Genomic DNA, 23,318 nt, shown 5'->3' on the forward strand with positions numbered 1-23,318 from the left:
ATGTTCTGATATGTTGCAAAAATCTTCAGTTTCTTCATACTTTCCGAAAGTTTCATAAATTTTGGGCGCCCTTTGGGGTGAAAAATTAAAATCGGTGTTTTGTTTTGAAAGTTGTAGGACTCAAACTGATCTAGAAAAAGAAAAGTCATGAATGTGAATGCCCAAGGAATGCGCTCAAAATTTCAATTTCAACGATACGTTTTGCTCGTTATTTGCAAGCAGTCGCGATATTTCACGAAAAATCAGTTTTTTTGCGCAAACATTTTCCGTGAGTAGAATACAAGAGAGAGAATATATGTGAAAGTGCAGCCTAATAGGTGCGATTTTGATGGAATGAAGATGTTTGAAATTTTCACAACTTTAAATATTAGTTTGCTCATATATCGTTTGGTTCCATTTAGATTCAAAATATCACACAACAAACGTCTCAAAAAGTTTTACAAATCCTGAAATTTTGGAAAGGCTGTCTACAATGGAGCCGGAATAGCATTAAAAAATATGTTTCTTTATTAATATTCTAACTTTTTTTTTCATGTTTCAATGGTTATGGCTGTGTTTGGAATGGAAAGTATTTTCAGCACGTTTCTTGTTTAAATTTTATCTACCGACAGCATGTTTGGATAAGTCGCCTGGGTTAATAGCCAAATTTCACGAATTGTAATTATATATTTCCATTGAATCGTTAATATTAATTCTGAAATTTCAATAGAACTTAACATTATTTGTCAAAAACAGAGGGAAGTGACCGTCATATTTTAGAAGTTCGGTATAAATGCAGTATAATTTATCGTTTAGTATAATGAGTTCAAACGGAATCCATATGATACATATTGACACTTTTGTCAACAATAGAAAAACAATATCGATATATGTATACAGAGTGAGTAAGTCAATTGGGGATGGTTTCTCATTAGCACTAGCTACAAACACTTTTATGCGCGTCTCCGCCCTCTAATCAATCCGCTTGATTAGTATTTAAAAATAAAATAGCTATACAATGTTACATGACTGCGAAAAGGTCATTCTAAATCCTTCAGAATTTCTGGAACTGATATTTCCATCACTTCACCACATATGAGTACTATAGAATAATATTCATTCATATATCTCCATACATTGAATTCATCCAGTTATTTCAAAGTGGGGGAATGTTCTGATATGTTGTATAAGCAGGTAATTTCAGAATATTTTCTCCTTTCTTCTCTGAAAACGGTAGAACACTGCTCTATGGAATTTTAAGAGCATATCTCATCTTGGTAATCTAATATTTCCAGTCTCAAGACTCGAACGGCAGTCCTGCATGGCCCACTCGTTTGAATCTTTCTAGGTAATATTTATGCATATATATCACATTGTATCTAACTTTCCTTTCACATCGCCGAATTTCTTATTTGGGATGATGTATTACATCACAAATTGGTTTCGCCTTTTGAATGGAACGCCTACTGGTTGGTTATGAACGGATGTTTCTTTCGAAAGGAGCTCTTTTGTGTGTGATATACCAATCTGAATGTGAATTGGAAATTTCGAGTTCGAAGAAAATTTACTTGAACTGTTTCCCAGAATGAAAGTATAGGAGCTGTTCTTACTCTTACTCTTAATTCTTACTCTTTTTTAATAGATTCTCGTCATGTTTCAATGTTTTCATTATGACTCACGTAGGATCACAGCCCAAACGAAAATTGGTAAAATATTGGATTCTGGATTCCAAATGATGATTTCTAAAAAAGCCCAAAATAATGTACATCAAACGTCAAACGTGATGGCGAGCCCGCCCCCATGCGCACAAACTCATTTGTGCGCAGCTCTTGCAAGACATACAAATGCTCTATACAGAGGCGTATAATTACTTGTCATACAATACTGTTGAAGTTTAGAATTGTCTGAATGATTTGTATTGTTTCTGAAAAAATGTCATTGCCTAACAAAAAACCAGTCATCAAGGGTGTATTATATAGTATCTTAATGAACTGTACTACTACCAATAATACTAAATGAAATATGAAAATAAATTACAAAGAAGTCAGGTTCCATTCGCTACCATAATCAAAACTATTTATTGGTATGACACTGTCCGGCAAGGTGCTTATCGTAATCCAATAGTAATTTAGTTGCGAAAGTCTGTATCTGCGCGATCGCTCGCCATCACGTTTGGCGCTTGCTATGTGCGAACTACAATTATGATTGATCTTATACGTGTTTAAAACAAATCGAACATTCTACTTTCTCTAGAGCATTTCTAGAATCCAGGAAGAGAAATTAAAAAGAAAAGGATGGTGAGTGTATTGGAAGTATTAAGGCTAGAACGTGTTGAGTCATGAGTAATTTTTATCAAGTATCAAGTTAACACAGGTGTTTTCATGTTCACGATTGTATTTCATTAAGGACTTTACCAAAATGTGCCGGTACTTTGTGTGTCTGTTGAAATCGTGATTGACTTGAATAACAGTATTAACCAATGAATTGAACAGAGTGTTCAAGTGGTCCTCTAATTCTGAATCGGTTCGTAAAGTATCGATCCTCAGGGCCGCTACTTTATGACCCGATTATCTTTTAATCTGAACCACTTGATTAAAAATTAATGATATCCCTCAGCAAAACCTAATGTTTGGTTCATTATTGGGCTATCATTGGGATCGGCTGTACTTGAGTTCCTTCAGATACTTAAAAATATTACCTTTTTGTAGGTATACTCGCGAGTTCTGTCCGGGAGTTGATCACGTACCTCTGAATTCCGTCCGTAGTCTTTCCCCTATAGTCAAGAGAATGCCTCCACTCATTACTCTCGTTGTCAGTAGTAGTAGAAGAGATAAGAGAAACCAAGCGTTTAGACCTTTAAGCCAACTAGTGGCATGAATCTTAACTTTCTGCGCATACTTATAAAATTGAAAACAAAAATTAAAGAATTCCTGCTTCATGTCAAAGAATCTAAATACTAAGTCTGAAGTATTTAACGTTTATTGATTGCCAAAGCAAAGAAGAAAGTAATATAAATCGTGCAGCTGCAGGAAAACCTGGAATAACCTACAGCACCACATCATCTGAAGACCTTGATCTGAGCCATAGCCAGCTCTCAGTGAACATCAATATTTTTCCGTCTGAAATACGCTGTTGAGAATTCTGAATATATTTTCCTAACGAATTGTAGAGGACTGATGTCACTACTCGTCCAGTGCAGCATTTTATTATGAAGATACTGCTCTTTCTGAAGAGTTTCAGTAGGTTGTTTGATAGTAGGTACTGCGCATTTTGATATACACATCACACTTCACATCAAGAGCATTCAGGAATTTATATAGATAGGAATTCAAAGACTGGCATGAGGCATTGAGTTTGAAGGGAAAAGTCTCTCAATTATTCGTCGTACGAGTTATCAATGAAAAAATTCAGACCAACATTCTGGCGAGAAAGAAGCTTCATCAAAAATGTAGTTATTCAATTCATAATCGCAAAATTCCCCAACTGTTAGTTAATTTCCTATGCTGAAGGGAAGCAAAAAAAATTTCTGAACTGTTATCACTGTACGTTGGACTTAAACCGAGTTGTTGAATTTTTTTCCACCAGTTTTGGCCTAAATGGAAACGACAACCAGCAATTTTTACCGACGGTAAAAAGGATTTGAAACATTAGAAGAGCAAACAATATTCTTGATGGAAACGTAAATTTGAAGAAAATTTTCATGCTTTCAAAGGTGTCATGAAAATCATCACACGCGACTGCGAAAGTTTAGGAAGATTGGACAGCACGTAATGGTTCTGAGCACATTTTTCGAGCGTTAGTTATCCACATTTCAGCATGAAGTAGCTTGGATAAAGTTCTGAAAAGTTTTTCCTTTTAAGCTGTTTCTCAATTTTTGCCACTTTTGAAGATTGTCCTCTTTCGAATGAACTGTACACTTGAGCACTGATTGCGCAATACGTCCGTCTTCGGTTATCTTCAATAAACTTCTGCACTGTTTGTGAACGCAAGCTCAACATTGAATATTGTTAGCTAATGTTTTGTGTCAACGAAATTCAAACCAATCAACAACGACCAAAGTTTACCTTCTTCACAAAAAGCATGGATTCGTACTGGATAGTCTCCACCTTGTTTCAGTAAGGGTATGATGCGTTTGTAACCGTGACAAAAACTCAAATGATTTCAAACTTTGGATGACCTGACAGAATTAAATTTACCCTCACTCCGATACTAATTGTTTGTTCTTTTTGAATTTTCACGTGAGGAGTGGAGGGGGGAGCACGCCGGACGGAATTACAGGTACAAATTTTGGCCATGGAACGTAACTCGAAAGGACCCTCGAGTAGATGTATCCAGTATATGTATTCATGTGGACTATCGCATATGACATCTGAGCATTTCATTCTTTTGACGTATGTCACAAAAACAAATAGCCATTCATAATTTGAGTCGAAAGATTTGAAGTGATGTTGATGTTTAGAAAACTGAAAAGAATTGTTTTCCAAAACTTTGACCACTAAATAAAGATAAGCATGGATATTTAATTTTTTTTCAATTGATTTTTTCAATATGTAGACAAAATTCATGAACACAAGTTACTGTGTAATTGAACTCTTCGGTGGTTTGTATTCCAATCGTTCATAATGGAATCGAATCAGATATCATTCACAAGATTCGTACACAATGTACTTGAATAAAGAAGTGAAATTTCACTGACATGGAATACTGTTATCCTTACTGATAGCCATCCTATGTTTCGCCGTATGACACTTGCCTTATATCGTCTCTTCAGTAGCATATACGGATAACATTATGACAGAAAAAACTCAATTTGTTCACTAAATTACAACTTTTTGTCACGGAATGAGTTGAATCCACGTAAATAACATTCATTCACAATTTAAACAAGATACCTATGGCTGAAATATAATTAAATAGGCGAATGAATGTAATTTACGCACTGTCATCGATGACATAAGTGAATTCAACTCATTCCGTGACAAAAAGTCGTACTTTTATGAACGAATCGAGTGTTTTTTCTACCGATGACTGGCAAATTGCCGAAAAGGCAGAGCCATAAGAAGAAGAAGAAGAGTGTTTTTTCTTATACTGTTATCCGTATTTGGTACTGAAGAGTCAATAAGGCAAGTATCTTGCAGCTAAACATCGGATGTCTACCAGTGAGGATGACAGTGTTCCGTGTAAGTGAAATTTTACTTCTTTCAATAATCATATTATGTTGGAATCCTGTGAATGCTATCTGATTCGATTCCATCTCGAATGTATGGAATAAAAACGAAATAGAGAAAATCGTTTTTCGTTTATATGAAGGTATTTGTTTCGAAAATACTTTTTCTTTCCTGTAATTCAATGTTTTTATGAAAGTAGCTGTTTCAGTTACTTCTTTGCAAAGTCTACACATCTTTGTATACAGGTAATTTTTTAAATTGATTGCTTCTTTTTTTGGAAAATTTCCACATATTTTGTATAAACATTAAAATGAATATGATGAGTTATTCTTGGAAGATAAACATGTGCTATTTCACTAGTTCGGACTTCCATTGTCTATTATATAAAATGATTTGAAATCCCTGAAACAAGTAAAAAAGAATAATTAAAAAAGAATAGTTGAAAATAACAATTATATTAAGCAACAATAAACCTGAAATGAAATGATAGTAAAATAACCTACAAGTAAAAATATAATAATTGAATAAATAAAAATTAAAGGAATGCAAAAAGAAATTAATAAAAATAAAAATAAAATAAAAATAAAAATAAAAAGGTGTAGAGATTCCAAGTCACGTTAGTTCACGACGTTTCGATTGTTGGTATCTACAATCGTCTTCGGGTGATGACTGGACTGATTCCTCCGAGAGATGACTATTTTATAGGTCGTTGAAATACTTTCACTTTCACTACTTTCCATTTTCCGCTTCACTGATTCCATGAGAGATGACCGATTTGGCGGGAGTTGGTCATTTCTCGTTTGATGATGGGTTTCCATATGTTTCGTATATCTACGCTGGCCTGGCTGAATACGTTGTTGGACAACATGTATGCGGCTTCCTTAAATTTTCTCCTGAACCAATGTTCCTCTCTGTGCAAGATCTCAGCTTGGGACCACTCGATGTTGTGTTGATGAGTCCAAACATGGTCTGCTATTCCTGATTTGCTGGTTTCTCCTCGCTGTGTGTGCTTCTTGTGCTCGGCAATGCGAATATTCAATGGCCTCTTAGTTTCACCAATATAGGATTTTCCGCACTCACAGGGTATCCGGTAAATGCAATTCTTGGAATCGCAGTCCGCGTTTGGGGGCCTGGTTTTCGTGAGGCTGCTACGGATAGTGTTACCGGATCTGAAACAGGTTCTAATGTTGTACTTGGAACCAATTCTTCTTATCCTCTCCGATAATCCTCTGATGTAGGGAAGTGCAAGCACTGGTTGTGACGGCTTCTCTTCCTTGCGAGGCTCCTGCTGTCTTTTGGCTAAAGTCTTTTCTACCATCGCTTTGGAGTATCCATTCCGCTGAAGATCACTTTTGATGATGTCTAGTTCCTTCTCGAGACCTTCCTTTGTATTACAAAGCCCAAAAGCACGGTCTAATAGAGTCTTGATGATTCCTCTTTTTGTCGATTGATGGTGGTTGGATTCGTGGTTCAGATACTGTCCCGTATGAGTGGGTTTTCGGTATACAGATGTTTCCCACTTAGTGTCGGTCCTCTTCACCCAAAACGTCTAAGAATGGCAATTCATTGTGGATTTCCTTCTCCATTGTGAAAGTGATGGAAGGTCTCACGCTGTTGATGTGTTTCAGAAAGGCGTCTAGTTCAGTATTCCCATGGTTCCATATTAAGAAGGTGTCGTCAACATATCTCAACCAGACTCGAGGTTTCTTGTGGGCTTCTTCAATGGCCAGAGTTTCAAACCACTCCATATATATGTTGGCTATGACTGGTGAAAGTGGCGATCCCATTGGCAGTCCCTCATCTTGTGTAAAGAATTCGTCCTTCAGTTGGAAATAACAGTTTCGTACACAGCATCCTAGTAATTCCATAATTACTTCTATAGGTAGATTCGTTCTCTCTTTCAGGTTCCCGTCTTCGGATAGCTTTCTCTGTATGATTTGGAGTGCTTCTTCGACCGGAACGTTGGTGTAAAGGCTTTCCACGTCGAAACTAATTAGTTGATCTTCCTGTGTGACTTCAATTGACCCTAGTAGTTCGACAAAATGTCTTGAATTCTTCACAAAAGACGATGTTTTCCCTTGTAGTGGTTGTATTAAGGGAAGTAAAAATCTAGACAAGTTTTGAGTAGCCGAATCTCTGGAGCTGATGATCGGTCTAAGCGGAACGTCCTTCTTGTGGATTTTGGGTAGACCATACAAGTGAGGGGGCTTACTGTGGTGCGGTGTTAGGCATGATCTTTCCTTGTCCGAAAAATAGACTTGGTGTTTTTTCAAAATCTGGTACAACTTCCTTTCGATTGATGCAGTTGGGTCCCGTACGATCTTTGTGTATCGTCCCTTCTGCAGAACCTCTTCGATCTTCTGTTCGTAGAGAACGGTATCCATTACCACAGTAGCGTTTCCTTTATCTGCAGGTAGGATCTTAATGGTGTTGTCTCTACGTAGGCCGTTCAGAGCTCTACGTTCTTCCTTGCTGATGTTAGATGTTGGAACTGGTTCTCGATCCAACTGTTCTCTAATTTTCCATCTGAACTCTTCTGCCTCGGTCTGGTCAATGAGAGAACTGGTGGATTCCACTGCAGTAATTATCTCCAAAGTGGGCACAGATGTTGGCGTAATGGCAAAATTCAGGCCTTTCCTCAACAAGGATTCCTCTATTCCCGTGAGCGGGCGGGAACTCATGTTGATGACGTTGGTGGCTTCATAGTTGTCCTGTTTTCGGTCTGTATTTGGGCATTGTTTCCTCACTAACTTCCCCCACTTTCTGTTGTGGGTATTCTCCATGTCTTGGCGGATCTTCAAGCACGTCCTTTCAATCTTGGCAAAGATTGGTCCATGATCATCTTCCAATGTCTCTCTTCTTATTTCTTCGAATCGTTCTGTGGCATCCTGCAGCAAAGTTGACCTCTTCCAACGGTGATAATTGATTTGAGACCTTATCAGTGCTCGGCTGGCGCGTTCCAATATGCGTTTAGCTCTCTCTCCTGGGATTGGCGATTTCAGTAGAAAACCTTTGGGGATGATGTTATTGTCTCTGGCTCTGCACAGAAAACTGAGGTGAGTTTCTTCCTTTGTAAGCTTGACCATAGTCTTCTCATATCCTCGGAATAAGTCGCTGGTTCCGGGTCCGTACCGGGTATTCAACGTTTGTTTGAAGGTGATTGACAATGTTTCGTGATGAATTTCACTAGTTCGGACTTCCATTGTCTATTATATAAAATGATTTGAAATCCCTGAAACAAGTAAAAAAGAATAATTAAAAAAGAATAGTTGAAAATAACAATTATATTAAGCAACAATAAACCTGAAATGAAATGATAGTAAAATAACCTACAAGTAAAAATATAATAATTGAATAAATAAAAATTAAAGGAATGCAAAAAGAAATTAATAAAAATAAAAATAAAATAAAAATAAAAATAAAAAGGTGTAGAGATTCCAAGTCACGTTAGTTCACGACGTTTCGATTGTTGGTATCTACAATCGTCTTCGGGTGATGACTGGACTGATTCCTCCGAGAGATGACTATTTTATAGGTCGTTGAAATACTTTCACTTTCACTACTTTCCATTTTCCGCTTCACTGATTCCATGAGAGATGACCGATTTGGCGGGAGTTGGTCATTTCTCGTTTGATGATGGGTTTCCATATGTTTCGTATATCTACGCTGGCCTGGCTGAATACGTTGTTGGACAACATGTATGCGGCTTCCTTAAATTTTCTCCTGAACCAATGTTCCTCTCTGTGCAAGATCTCAGCTTGGGACCACTCGATGTTGTGTTGATGAGTCCAAACATGGTCTGCTATTCCTGATTTGCTGGTTTCTCCTCGCTGTGTGTGCTTCTTGTGCTCGGCAATGCGAATATTCAATGGCCTCTTAGTTTCACCAATATAGGATTTTCCGCACTCACAGGGTATCCGGTAAATGCAATTCTTGGAATCGCAGTCTATCGTGAACTATCGTGAACTTTTTTGAAAACCTACAGGAAAGAAACCATATGATATTGAATTGTTGTTTCATTTGATGTTGAAGGGATTAGGCAGGTTTTTCTATGAAAACTCGCAGGGTAGCTCCATCGTTTCGACTTCTCAGAGATAACATCGTCATATTTCAAACAATTCACCGAAAATATTTTTCCAAACGTATTTTTTCCGTTTGTTGATGAGCAATGTAGGAAATTCAAATTAGGATAAGAAAAATCACAAAAGCGATTATTTCTTTGAATTTCCTCCCTTACTCACTCTTCTGTTGTCCTTCGTCTCATTGGTTTTTGATTTATTACTGCGTTAAAGTAATAATTCGGCTCGAGAGTAATGGACGTTCTTATAAATGGCAGGACTTTTTACGGCCAACGACATCAACAACTCGAAGAAGTAATCCAAGAATTGCCAACGACGACGGAACTCAAACATTGGATGTGCTCTCAAACTTTCGTCTTCTTTTTTGTAATTTTTTACGAACTATTCAACTGCTCCGGAAACGTTTAATCTTTGTGTAAATGGGTGGATTGTTTGGATGTTTTTCAGAGTATAAGAGAATTATTTTACGTTTGAATAGGATCAATGGAACTCTGATAAAACAGGTATGAGTGTATTCACAAAAACTTCCGTTACAATTTCTCAGCATACTAAAAAAAATTTCAATTCAGATTGAGTATAGTTCTCAAGCTCAGATTTAGTTTGGGATTCAAACGAAGTCTCATGTTGCTGTTTTTTAAATAGGGGAGACTTAACAAGTCAAAATAATGTACTATGTATTGGTACAGTCTCACTTGATATACAAAACATAACTTGCAGAAATCGCAAGTATCCAAAACCACGTCAAGTTTTTTGAGAGAAATCTTCTTGGTTTTCTACTTCGTCATCATGAAACAAAATATATGGAAAACTTTCGAAGAAACGGAGAAAAAATGAGTAAAAAAACTATTCATATGATATAAAATATGGGTCCAATGTGAGTGGTCTATCCGACCTCCACCACAACCCGCAAGGGTTTATTGTGGCTTACACCTATTCAAACTCGACCAAATAAACCCAGTTCTCAACGAAGCCGTTTAGTTTGTATGGTGAGTGGTCTTTCAGGTCAGATGATAAGAGTACAACTTTGCCAAACTCTGAAAACCTGATTCAGTCTCCAACGGGGCAGCCTAAGCTCTGCTGATTCATTATTTTCCAAACAGAGACGACACATGTCTTCCGACAGACCCAGTCTCTGCATATATGTATGATGATTCAAATGACAGTGACCTGTGAGAAGGCCTATTAGACATCGGTAGTTCATCCCTACTACAGTCCAATAACTGTTTGGTATCAAGCTTCGAAGATTCTATCAGAAGAGCATAAATCTTATTGCCATCCAGGTGTTCAATTTTTATTTGGCAAAACCTAAAGCGATACCAATGACAGGTTCTGGTCCTATGAAGCTGATTGCAGCTCCGTCCTACATATAAGATATGTAGGATATACACAGATGTTTCTTGGCAGAAGAAACTGACGTCAAATTCTCATGTGATCATGTGAAGATACAAAAACATGAAATTGAAACCTCTGTTTTATTCAAGAATAAAATTTTTAACCCAAAAATCATTGCAGAATCTTCAACCATCTATAACCTTGGACATCATACTCCATTTTTTCCAAAGAACAGGGCGGATGTTACCTCATTAAAAATATTTTTTTGTACAATTATCATTGAACGTGACGTTATAATGGTTGTCAAGAGTATTAAAAGATGATGTTTACAAAGTAGCGTGTTAAAAATATTTTTAAAACTAGTGTTGAAAGTATTTTTAACACGATTTTTTTCCACCAAATAGCAATAAATAAAACCTAATCATTCAATTTTCATGGAAGTATTATTTATTATGAACAATAGATATAGATACAACTAAATTCTGTTACAAAAGTATTATATACATTGAATATGTATTATATACATGAATAAAACGGGTGAGTTGTAGATAATACTGTTTGTTGGTAATCAGGTGATTCGACTTCACCTGACACGGCCACTTCACAGCAAATTCGAACATGAAATAGTTAACTGACAATAGATGTCAAATATATTTTTATAGAAATAATAAATGTATCTATTTCATTATGAAAACAGGACAGTTGTACAAGAAACTTTCTATGATATTTGTGTTAAAAGTAAGTTTTATTCTGTTCGTGAAATTGTTCAACTCGCTAAGCTCGTTTCGCAAACATTTTCACTGAACAAATAAAAAACCTCATTTCTAACACTCATATCATCAATAGTTATTTTGAGAATCGTAATGCTAACAGGCAAAAATACGTTTTCTGGAAAATACATTGTTGTGAAAGTTCTATTTCAATTGAAAACCTATCGCAATAATCTAAATATAAATAATGAATTCCTTCGAAATTGAATTCTCCCTTGCTTGCCAAATCCTAATCTGTTTTTCCGTTAATCAGCTGTCGCCCCCATACGAACGACAACTCTCAGAAGTTGAGAAACTTGTGCGAGCTAAGGACTAACGAGGCCTTACCTTTTAACGTGTGATTCCTAACACGGTTGCAGAATCATTCCAGCTTCAACCAGATAAATTCTCTCGAGAAAAATATCTGGTCGAGGTAGGAATCGAACCCACGGTCTTCCGATCGTGAGTCGGACGCACTATCACCGCGGCCAATTCCACAGTAATAATACTTGGTATAGTCGTACCTAGAGCAGATAAAACGATAAAAAATCTTTCATCTACAATCAAAGTTAAAGTTCTAATTTCACAAATATTATGGAAACATTGGATCACAAAGCAACACACACCAACGAGCCATAGAATGGCTCGTTGACATACAAAATATTATAGAGCAATAATTGAGCTTGTTTGTTAAAATTAAACACTCTCAATATTCAAGTCTATGCATTGACATCTCGTAACAGGTTATATTGTGTCGAAGTTACTTACTCAATTCATTTCACAATTCACAAAATTTTGTGATCCAGTTTCTTTTTCTAATTTGAAAAGTGTGTTCGGTTAACAACAATCACACTCTTCTACAATATTTATATCACCTATTGAAGATTGCTTCATAACATTCAGTTCATTGTATATTTTCATCAAGTAAGTTTTCACATTCCATAATTGAATTTTTCAGGGTTTTTTAAAATATATGTTTGAAATGAGATTTTTTCATTTTGGGGAGAGCATTGTAGAATTCATAAAATAAGAAAATATTCTGGAAAGGCAGTTTTATTGAAAATGTCATTCCGATATTACAATTTATATTCAACATAGTGTATTTTGTGGGTTGCAGGTCCGATATTCTTCGTTTATTTGAAGGTGATTCACAATGTTTCATAATGAATTTCATTGGAAATGAAATAATAGTGAAATAAAATACAAGTAGAAATAGAACAATTCAACAAAAAAATAAAAATAATAAATATAGTTAAAAAAAGAACATCGAACTAAAAATTTAAATAACGAACGAAAAATACTAGTATTATTGTATAAGAAGTGACGGGCGCTTGTTATACAAAAAATATGGCACAAAGCACCCACTTTTCAGTTCGATGTTCTTCAAAACCGTGTTTTTTAAACAATATTAATTTTTCATTTTTTAGTATGCTATAAAAGCGTGTTTTTTAGTCTTTTTAAACTATATTTATTTCATCCAAACTTTGGGATCAATCAGCCGTATATTGTTTAGAAAAATGACCTATTTTCCGATTCCGGAGAGGAAGTCTGAGAATCAGCTATCAAGCCCAAGTAGCAGAAGAAGGGTTAGAAATAAGGCAACAGAAAAATACGTTTTTCAAATGAAGAAATACATGTAAAGCGAGATCGAATTATATCATGGAGATTACGTACACCGTCCTCTGCCAGCGAATAGATCAAGCAATAATGTCGATAATTCCGTCAAATACAGATCTCGAGTTGAAAGTTACAGAAAACCAACAAATATACATACATATATACAGGTGAAGCTAATAAAAGCGTAATAAAAAGTTAAGAGATTCCAAGGCAAGTTACTTCACTACTTGGCTTGGAATCCCTACCTTTCTATTCTATTCTTATTTTTCGTGCCATTGTTCTATTTCTAGTTGTATTTTATTTCACTATTATTCAATTCCAGGTTTTCTTTTGCTTAATATAATTGTTATTTTCAGCTATTCATTTTCAATTACTCCTTTTTCATTAGTTCTTTCAGGAATTTCAAATCATTTAAATCCGAACTAAAGAAATTCAATATTCTTCATATTCATGAAATATTGTTTTAGACACTGACATATATAAATTGTTTTGATATTCTATAATTCAGTTTGTATGTAGAGTTGTTTCTTTGAGAAACGTCTTTTTTTCTGAAAATGATTTTGAGTAATACATGTTGATTCATATTATACTATAGTTTTTTGTCCGTATACGAGGATTTGGGTACAATGGTTTCAGGTAAAATGATTTCTGTGTATCAGACTTATCCCATAGAATGTATGTTGTTGGGTGAATAATAAAATATTATTATTTTTATTATTTTTCACTCCAAAGTTTGAGCTGGTCAGGCCCTAGGCCCTACCCCCAAAGCCACGATACATTCGGGAAGGCGCGCCAACTTTATCAACCAACGACCACCCCCCACTGTGGGGAAAGTGATCATTGGGTCCGAGAATCATGTGCCCTGAATAAGCGCAATGAGATAGCGCCTTTATGCGGCAAGCCTGTATGATTTCGATATTCGAGAGTAGAGAAGGCATCATTCCACCAAGGACAATAATCAAAACAACCAATTCGACAGAGTTATCTCGATAGAGTCTGCGAAGTTCGAAGAGAAAATCTCGATATTTTATCCATTTTTCCTCCTCTCATTTTTATTATTATTATATGTGGACATGCAGCTGGTGAGTACCACGACAGACAGAGGGGGCAATTTCAAATACGCTGTTTGTCGTTCGCTTCAGCCTAATTTGAGGAAAGAAATGAAAGAAATTCGATTTTTAATTATCGGTACCAACAATCAGCCGAAAGGGTAGGGGAGGTGGACTCCAAACCTGATTAATACGAAGATGACTTTCCATTTAATTATCGGAAATCATCGACTTCATATTGATAACGGACACTACATTGCACTGACGAGTGGCCAAATAGACCGAAACCGGTCTGCAAGTGTGTTCCGATAATAAAAAATCGATTCCGGCAATTGTATCGCCAACAGCATATGCAGGAATAACTTCAGTGAAGAATCCTGTACTGACACTTGTCGGATACAATTCAACGCCCTTCATGGTAGTTGCCAGGAGGGTAGTTGTTTTCTGCCAGGTATCAGTCCATAAACCTATTGTATAGGTAAGGGAAGACTGGCCTGAACAAATTGTTCCTTCAGATAATTTATTAAATTTCGAGTAGTTTGTGAAGGAGTGAGTACAGCATTATATGTAGCTCCTCAAGCTGAAATACAATAATTATTAACTAACTCGAACAACTAGCGAAAAATATAACATAATTAATTTTTTTCGTAGCAGAATGCCACGAATGCCGTTTCAGGTAATGGTCTATCAATATTCCGAGGTATTGTAATGAATCTGAAGCCGGCCCTGACGGTGTCCCAGTCAGCCAACGCATGACGCATACCGCGAAAACTCCGGATGGGTCCCGAAATCCGCAGAGGGATCCGGAACGTTCGTTGACGATATAAAAAGTCGCTATTCGTCCCGACGAGTAGTCTGTACCAAAAAAGCGAATCGAGCGGTTAACAAACGGTGAAGATAAATTAAGCGTTAGTTACTGAGAGGTGTAAATAAATTAGTTGTGATAGTGAAGTATTGTTAAAATAAATTTGTTTAAGACAGTCAATTCTTTAATTCGTTACAATTGGTGATCAGAAGTGGATTTTCAAAATAAATTTGTGAGCGCTTGGTGGACAATTTTTGTATCGCAGTGAAATTGACAATAAAACTTTCGCGCAGATAGACTGGTGATTCATTGTGTTTCGCGAAGCGGACAGTACCGGACGACGGAAATATAAACTGATAGACCTTTCTCGCGAAAAACAGACTTGTGAAAATAAATAAGTGTTTCGGACTCCATTAAATAAGTGGACATATTCAGTTTTGAGTAAAATAGACAGTAAGAGATAAAATGTGTTCAAGAAAAGTGCGCCTAGTGGACTTGAAAGTTGTCGAATTGAAGCAAGAATTGGAGGAGAGAGAACTGGATTCTTCCGGAAAAAAATCAGTACTCCAGAAGAGACTATGGGACAACTTGATTGAATCAGGAGAAGATCCCGAAACATATTTATTCGAAGTTTCTGGGGGTGATTGGAGTTCAATAATGAGCAAACTCGATGGACTTCAACAAAATTCGGTAAGTCTGGAGGAGAAACTTCTGGAAAATTCGAAGAGTTTGAAAGATGAACTTCAACAAAATTCTCGAAGTGCTTGAAAGAAGAACTTCTAGAAAATGCAGAAGGCTTGAAGAAAGAGTTTTGTAGTGTGGCAAGCCTACTCGAAGAAAGGATAGGAACCATCGAGACAGAGATAGACAAAATCAGAGAAGAAATCAAAGGGGAGATCAAAGATGAAATCGGAGCGGAAATGAAGAAAATGGGAAAACAGTTAGGCAATGAAATCAAAGGCGAATTCGAGGCAGAAATCAGCAATATAAAAAAAACAATTAGCAAGTTGCAAAACCAAATTGTTAATTCTGCCCACCCCACAGAAACGGTTACTGAAAACTCATTTCCGGAACTGAAAGATGTCAAACTCAGTTCTGAACCAGGAAAGCTCTCCATGAAGCCGCCCCAGTTCGACGGAAAAACTCCTTAGGCAAATTACCGTCGACAATTTGAAGCTGCGGCCAGAGCGAATGGATGGAATGCAGGAGAAAAGGCGGTAGCATTAACATTGGCGTTGCGTGCAGAAGCAACGAATATCCGGCAAACCCTCACGGCCCAGGAACAGGAAGACTATGATCAACTTGTAAAGCATCTTGAACTGCGGTATGGACAGGCCCACCTAGAGCACGTTTACCATTCACAGCTCAAGAACCGCTGTCAGAAATCAGGAGAATCTCTACAGGAGTTTGAAGCCGATATAGCTCGATTGGTCCATCTGGCATATCCTGCTACACCCGAAAATGTAATGGAGCGGTTAGCAGTTCAAGCATTCTTGGATGGACTTCGCGACCAAGAAACGAGACAGGCCTTGACGCTAGCTCATCCCAAACATCTCGTGGATGCACTGGCAAGCGCTCTGGAGTTTGAGGCTGCAAAACAATCCTGCAAGAGCCAGAGCAAAGTTCGAGCTATGGAGGAAGATGGACAAGGTTCTGCTGATATTGAGGCCACTATTAGAAAGGCGATAAAAGGAGTTTTGTCTGAAAGAAAACAAATAAGATGCCGGAACCGTGGGAAAATTAGGCATGTGCATAGCAAATGTCCAAGCATTCAAAAAACCAACACCAAATCAAAAAAACTAGAGGGGGTCGATGAGAAGGGCAATCGTCGACCTGTACCCAGCAAGCCTCCGTAAAAAACGCATATGTTGCCGTTCTCCAACGACAAGACAAAGGTGTTTTCGTAGACGGCCTCATCAACAACGAGCCTTGCACCATGCTGCTAGATACAGGTGCGACGAGAACCATTCTCGGGCCAACCTTTGCCAAAACACCGGCAAAAATTGAACCGTCAAGCTGGAAGTTACGCACTGCAACAGGGGAGCCAGCCAATGTACTTGGAGAACTGCCAATTGAATTGGTGTTGGGCAGCACAAAATTGAAACATCGTGCATTGGTGACGGACATCGAGGACGATGCGATCATTGGAATGGACATAATGAATTCCAGAGGGTTCGAGCTGAATTTTCAAGACGGCGTCCTACGTGTCGGCGAAGAAGAGCTGGTGCTTCATGGAAGAAGCGAAGAGATGATTAGAGTCCTGTTGGCCGAAGACGTATGCGTACCGTGTTAGTGAAGAAAAAGGACGGCTCGACAAGGTTCTGCGTGGATTATCGCCAACTAAATCACGTGACAAAGAAAGACAGCTACCCTCTTCCAAGAATCGACGACACTCTAGACACGCTAGCCGGCTTCACAATTTTCTCGACCTTGGATTTGAAGAGTGGATATTGGCAAGTTGAATTGGCCCCAGAAGATCGAGAAAAGACAGCTTTCATCATCGGCTCAGGATTGTGGCAGTTAACGGTTATGCCATTCGGGCTTTGTAATGCTCCAGCGACCTTCGAGAGATTGATGGAGACGGTTCTCAAAGGGCTCTCATGGAAGACGTGTCTAGTGTATCTCGACGATATAATCGTGGTCGGAAAATCGTTCGACGATCATTTGAAAAACCTGGAGGAGGTGTTCATGCGTCTAAGGAGTTCTGGATTAAAACTGAGTCCCAAGAAATGCCATCTGTTCCAGAAAGAAGTCCGTTACCTTGGCCACGTTGTCTCTGGGGAAGGAGTGGCGGTAGACGAACAAAAGATCAAAGCAATTAAGGACTGGCCCATTCCAAAAAACATACATCAGCTTCGGAGCTTCCTTGGTTTATGTACCTACTTCCGTTATCTCTTGAAGGTGAAAAAGCATCCCATTATTTCCTATTAGTTCGGGAGCATAGCCGTCTTCCTGGACATTTTTCTAATTTTGTGTGAATACACAAAATGCCATCAGAAATAACTCTGAAGGATCTTCACAGGCTGCTGATTAACCTAAATACCAAATCAGATAAAACACAGGACACGCTGTCTGAAATAAAAGCTGATCTGATAGGAGCTAACAATAGAATAACATCCCTTGAAGTAGAAAAGCTAAACTGAAAGAGGAAATCATTCAATTGGATAACAAACTTCGTAGAAATAATCTTATTGTATTTGGATTTGACTCCGATAATCGCGACGATTGTCTTAACTATTTGAAAGGTATTCTGGAAATTGATTTGTGCTTGAAAGATTTCAACAATATCTTTTTTTTCACTGGTGATACAAATAAGAAGAAAATACTTAAACTTGAGCTAGTATCGTACATGAAAAAAATCGAAATTCAAAGAAACCTGTATAAACTCAAAGGAAAAAATATTTATGTTGTTGACGATTTGAGTCCTGAACAACAGACTGTGAATAAAGCTTTACGTCAATATTTGAATGAAGCCAAAAATAACGGAATCAAAGCTACTATAAGGCGAAATCATTTGATATTGAACAACTCGAAATTCAGCTTAGGAGAATTGATCCAGGATCCATCCGTATTGAAGAACCAGGAACCGTTATCAAACGCACCGCCAGCTGAAACAACTTCTAAGAAACCGTTGAGGGAAAATCCACCCCGAAATGCGAAAGGACCGTAATTTTCTTTTTTTTTTTGGATTCATTAACCTTCATTATACATTTATATTTGTAAGTTCATCATCCGCTTGTTCTTATTTCTATTTTTTTTTCCTATATCTTACCTTCTTCGTCAGCTATTTATCCTATTCGGGCAATGCGTAATTTAAAAGTATGTCACATAAATACTAGATCCATACAAAATGGATTCCTAGACTTCAAAGATAAAGTTCATAATATTTACGACATCATCACCGTCTCGGAAACTTGGCTAAATGAAAATATATCAAATCATTATGTCCATTTGGAAGGCTATCAACTTTTTCGTAAGGATAGATTAGTAGGTAGAGGGGGGTGGTGTTGCTATATATATAAAAAACTCACTCAAAGCTAGCAGCATTGATTATAGCTCTTCAGATGCACTTGAACAGGTGTGGATAACCTTCACTATTCATAAAGTAAAATATGCCGTAGCCTCTATGTACAGACCCCCCAATGTACCCCTTCCAAGTTTTTTAACGGGTTTTGAAGATAGTTTATCCTCAGTATGTCCGAAATTTGAAAATGTGATCTGTGCTGGAGATATGAATATTGATTTCTCAGACTCTGCAAGTAGATCTTGCATTCAACTGAGTGAGATCATTGAATCTTTCGGTTTGAAACAGATAGTAGATCAGCCAACACGCTTTTCTACAACTAGCTGCAAAATAATAGATGTAATAATATGCTCTGAATTATTGACAATAAGCGACTGTACTACGGTCGATTGTAGCTCGTTTTCGGATCACTTTCTTGTATCATGCAGGTCAGATATCGCAAATATGAAAGAAAATAGCTTTATTTACACTTTTAGAGACTTCAGAAAATTCAATCCAGAATCATTTCATTCTGATTTGAATAATACAAATTTCCAACCTATTTATAATTCCGATAACATCGACGAAAAAGTTGCCATACTCAACAAGTTAGTTCTTGAACTTTTTGACAAACATTCACCGGTTAAAACTGTCAAAATATCTAGGAAAAAAGCACCTTGGATTACAGATAACCTTAAACTCATGTTCAAACTCAGAGATGACGCTCTTTCTAGATTTAAAAAAACCAAGTCACCTCATCACTGGGTATATTACAAGGAGTTAAGGAATCTCACAAATCGAACGGTAAATCTCGAGAAGAAGGCATATCTTAACTATTGCTTGTCGAAAAGTAAACAATTGTGGAAGGAACTAGCTAAGCCAATGTTTATAAGAAGAAAGGTCAAAAGACAATTCCTGAACACCTCTCGGATGTTGAAAAAATCAACAGCTTTTTTGGCGATATTCTTAATAGTATCTCCACGCCTGATGATGACACAATAAATCTTTTTTTGAGCTCGAAGCTGAATGACCAAGAATTTAAATTTCACGAAACTAACGATAATGAAATTTACACCATTCTGTTAAGTATTAAATCTAATGCTGTTGGACCTGATAATATCAGCATACAAATGTTATTATACTGTTGTCCAATTATTTTACCTCACATATGCCATTTATTCAATTATTGTATTCAAAAAAATATTTATCCAACAATCTGGAAACATTCGCATATTATTCCGTTAGCCAAAATAGGCAATGCAGAGAGTCTGACTGACCTTCGCCCAATTAGCATTTTGTGTGCCATATCTAAAGCGTTTGAAAAATTTGTAAACTTGCAGATACGTAGCTACTTGAATGATTTCAGTATATTACCTACATGTCAATCAGGGTTCCGGCCAAACCACAGCTGTACAACAGCTCTTTTGAAAGTTGTTGATGATTTACATTGTTCTATCGACAATAATAAACTTTGTCTTCTAGTATTGCTGGACTACTCCAAAGCATTTGATCGTATTAACCACTCTCTACTTCTGGCAATACTGAAGTACCTGGGTTTTGCCTCTAGCGTGGTCACTCTGCTTGGAAATTATCTGACAAACCGTTCTCAGTGTGTCATACTCAATAACAAAAAATCGAATACCCTTAAAATAAATAATGGGGTCCCTCAAGGATCGATTTTAGGTCCACTTCTTTTTGTTTTATATACTTCTCAGTTCTCACACTGCCTTCGTCACACTTCTATGCATTGTTACGCAGACGATACACAGTTGTATTTACAATTCGATGAAAACTCACTCAATATTGCGCTAGAACAAATGAGTCATGATCTGCACTCTCTGATAACTGAATCAAGTAAATATTGTCTCTCTGTAAACCCAACTAAATCTTGTGTCATGCTCTTCGGTAGGCCAAATGCAAAGAATCGTTGCACCGAGTTGATTAACATTTCCATCGATGGGGTTCAATTACCAAAAAGTGACGTCACGAAAAATTTAGGCCTTTATCTCGATAATTCTCTGCGTTTCACTACGCATGTTTCTCAGATTCTTAGGAAGGGTTATATGAATCTAAAATTAGTATACTCGAATAAAAATCTTTTGAACAAAACAAATAAAATATTACTCTGCGACGCACTGGTACTATCTCATGCAAACTATGCTGATACTGTTTATGGTCCAGGACTCTTGAAATCTGACAGGCAGAGACTTCAAAAACTGCAGAATTCGTGCATAAGACTCGTCACGGGCGTAAGGAGACGTGAGCATGTGTCTCAATACTTGAAACAACTCGGGTGGCTGAACATGGATGCTAGGCGCACACTACATTCTGCTAGTTTATTCCATAAGGTCATATCCACTGGGAAACCTGCCTACCTATTCACGAAACTGTCCTTTAGAACCGATGTACATAATCTAAATTTGAGATTTAAACATCTTTTGACTGCACCTAAACATAAAACTTCTTTTTTTCGAGGATCTTTTTCTTATAACATTGCACACTTATATAATCGGCTACCCATTGAATTCAAATCCCTATCACCACTTAGTTTCAAGAAAAATTTGAAGAGATTCATGCTACAATCCGGTTCTCTTCTTTTATAACAGTTATCAGTTGACACCTATACATATGTTTTTACAATAAATATGAAGAAATCATCAAATTTATCATCATATTTGTAACATGATTTTCCACACATAGAACATATAATTTTCATTTATTCGTTTATTGCCTTTCTTTTCTACTTTTCTTCTGCTTCTCTCCCTTTTTCCTTTTTTTTTCTTCTTTCTAGTTTTAATTAAGCAAACAATGTGTATTATTATAAGTTATCTCTTACTGGTTGGATGGAAGAGCAATTTCTGCCTTGATTCGTCATGCGCAGACGTTGAATTCTGCCATTTGTTAGGTTAGATTAGTATCCTTTGTACTGAGTAACCTTTCAATAAAAGCATTTATTATTATTATTATTATTATTATTATTATTATTACCGCCGATATGTGCTGGGGTTCGCCAACATCGCAAAACCATTGACTCGCCGCACAGAAGGGCAGATCCAGTTCCAGTGGTCTGAGGAATGCCAAGACTCATTCAAGAAGCTGAAAAGAGCTTTCATCAACTCTCCCGTTTTGAGCTATCCCTTACCTGACGGAAAGTTCATTTTGGATACGGACGCCAGCAACGTGGGACTTGGAGCAGTCCTTTCTCAAATCCAGGATGGACAGGAGTAAGTCATTGGCTACTTCATCAAAACGCTCAGTAAACCAGAGCGTAATTACTGTGTCACCAGGCGAGAGCTGTTGGCCGTAGTCAAAGGTGTAGAGCATTTCTACAAATACGTATATGGAAGACGATTTCTGTTGAGAACGGACCATGCAGCTCTCAAATGGCTTCTGCAGTTTAAAAATCCCGAGGGCCAAGTAGCGCGCTGGATTGAGAGATTACAAGAATTTGACTTCGAAATAGAACATCGAGCTGGGACTAGCCATAAAAACGCAGATGTCCTATCACGGAGACCTTGCCCCGATGACTGCTCACATTGTCGACGAGCAGAAGAGAAGGAAGCAGCTATTTGTAGAACTACAGCTGTAGACGACAACTGGGAGGATGATAAGATCAAGGAAGACCAACAGAAAGACCCAGATCTTGGTTTAGTCATCGGATGGAAGAAAAGTAATCGAAGACCATCGTGGCAGGAGGTAGCAGGTTATTCGCCAGTGGTCAAGTCCTACTGGGCACAATGGAACTCCCTTACTTTGGAAAACGGGGTTCTGAAGCGGGTGTTGGAGTCTGAAGACGGTGCAGAAGAAAGGCACCAGACAGTGGTACCCAGGAGCAGACGACGGGAGGTGCTCAAAGAAATCCATGATGGAGTCACTGGAGGACATCTGGGAGTAACGAAGACCCTCCAGAAAGTAAGACAACGGTTTTACTGGGTTAATTGTCAAGCCGACGTCAAGGACTGGTGCAGAAAGTGTGCTGTATGCGCTGCCAGTAACGGACCTAGGATACGACCGAAAGCTCCAATGCTCCAGTATAACGTGGGTAGTCCTTCCGAGAGAATCGCCATCGATATCGCCGGCCCGTTCTCAGAGTCCCACCATGGGAACAAATACATCCTGGTAGCCATGGACTACTTCAGCAAGTGGGCAGAAGCCTATGCCCTGCCCAACCAGGAAGCCTTTACCGTCGCTGACGTCCTGGTAAAGGAATGGATATGTCGATTCGGTGTCCCATTGGAGCTGCATTCGGACCAGGGCAGAAATTTTGAGTCCAACCTGTTCCAAGAAATATGTAAACTGTTGGACATTCGAAAGACCAGAACCACAGCCTTACATCCACAGTCCGATGGAATGGTGGAACGAATGAATAGGACTATAAACCGCCACTTGTCCAAGGTGGTCTCTGACCATCAAAGAGACTGGGACCAATACCTCCACCTGTTCCTACTGGCTTATCGTTCGGCAGTGCACGAGTCAACCGGCCAAACCCCTGCCAGTATTATAATGGGACGAGAGCTGCGGCTTCCTTGCGACCTAA

The 23,318-nt window shown here is 37.8% G+C and overlaps 1 long non-coding RNA gene across 1 annotated transcript in view; it reads right to left on the reverse strand.

Annotated features, from left to right (window-relative positions):
* The window catches only part of LOC141480011 (uncharacterized), a 355,353-nt gene that overhangs the window by 268,929 nt on the left and 63,106 nt on the right, over positions 1–23,318 (reverse strand). The gene's annotated exons all lie outside the window — the stretch shown is intronic.

The sequence above is a fragment of the Leptinotarsa decemlineata genome, unplaced genomic scaffold, assembly GCF_025532065.1.
Source record: "Leptinotarsa decemlineata unplaced genomic scaffold, Ldec_3_MD MMD2_P_RNA_scaffold_5, whole genome shotgun sequence".
Classification (NCBI taxonomy): domain Eukaryota; kingdom Metazoa; phylum Arthropoda; class Insecta; order Coleoptera; family Chrysomelidae; genus Leptinotarsa; species Leptinotarsa decemlineata.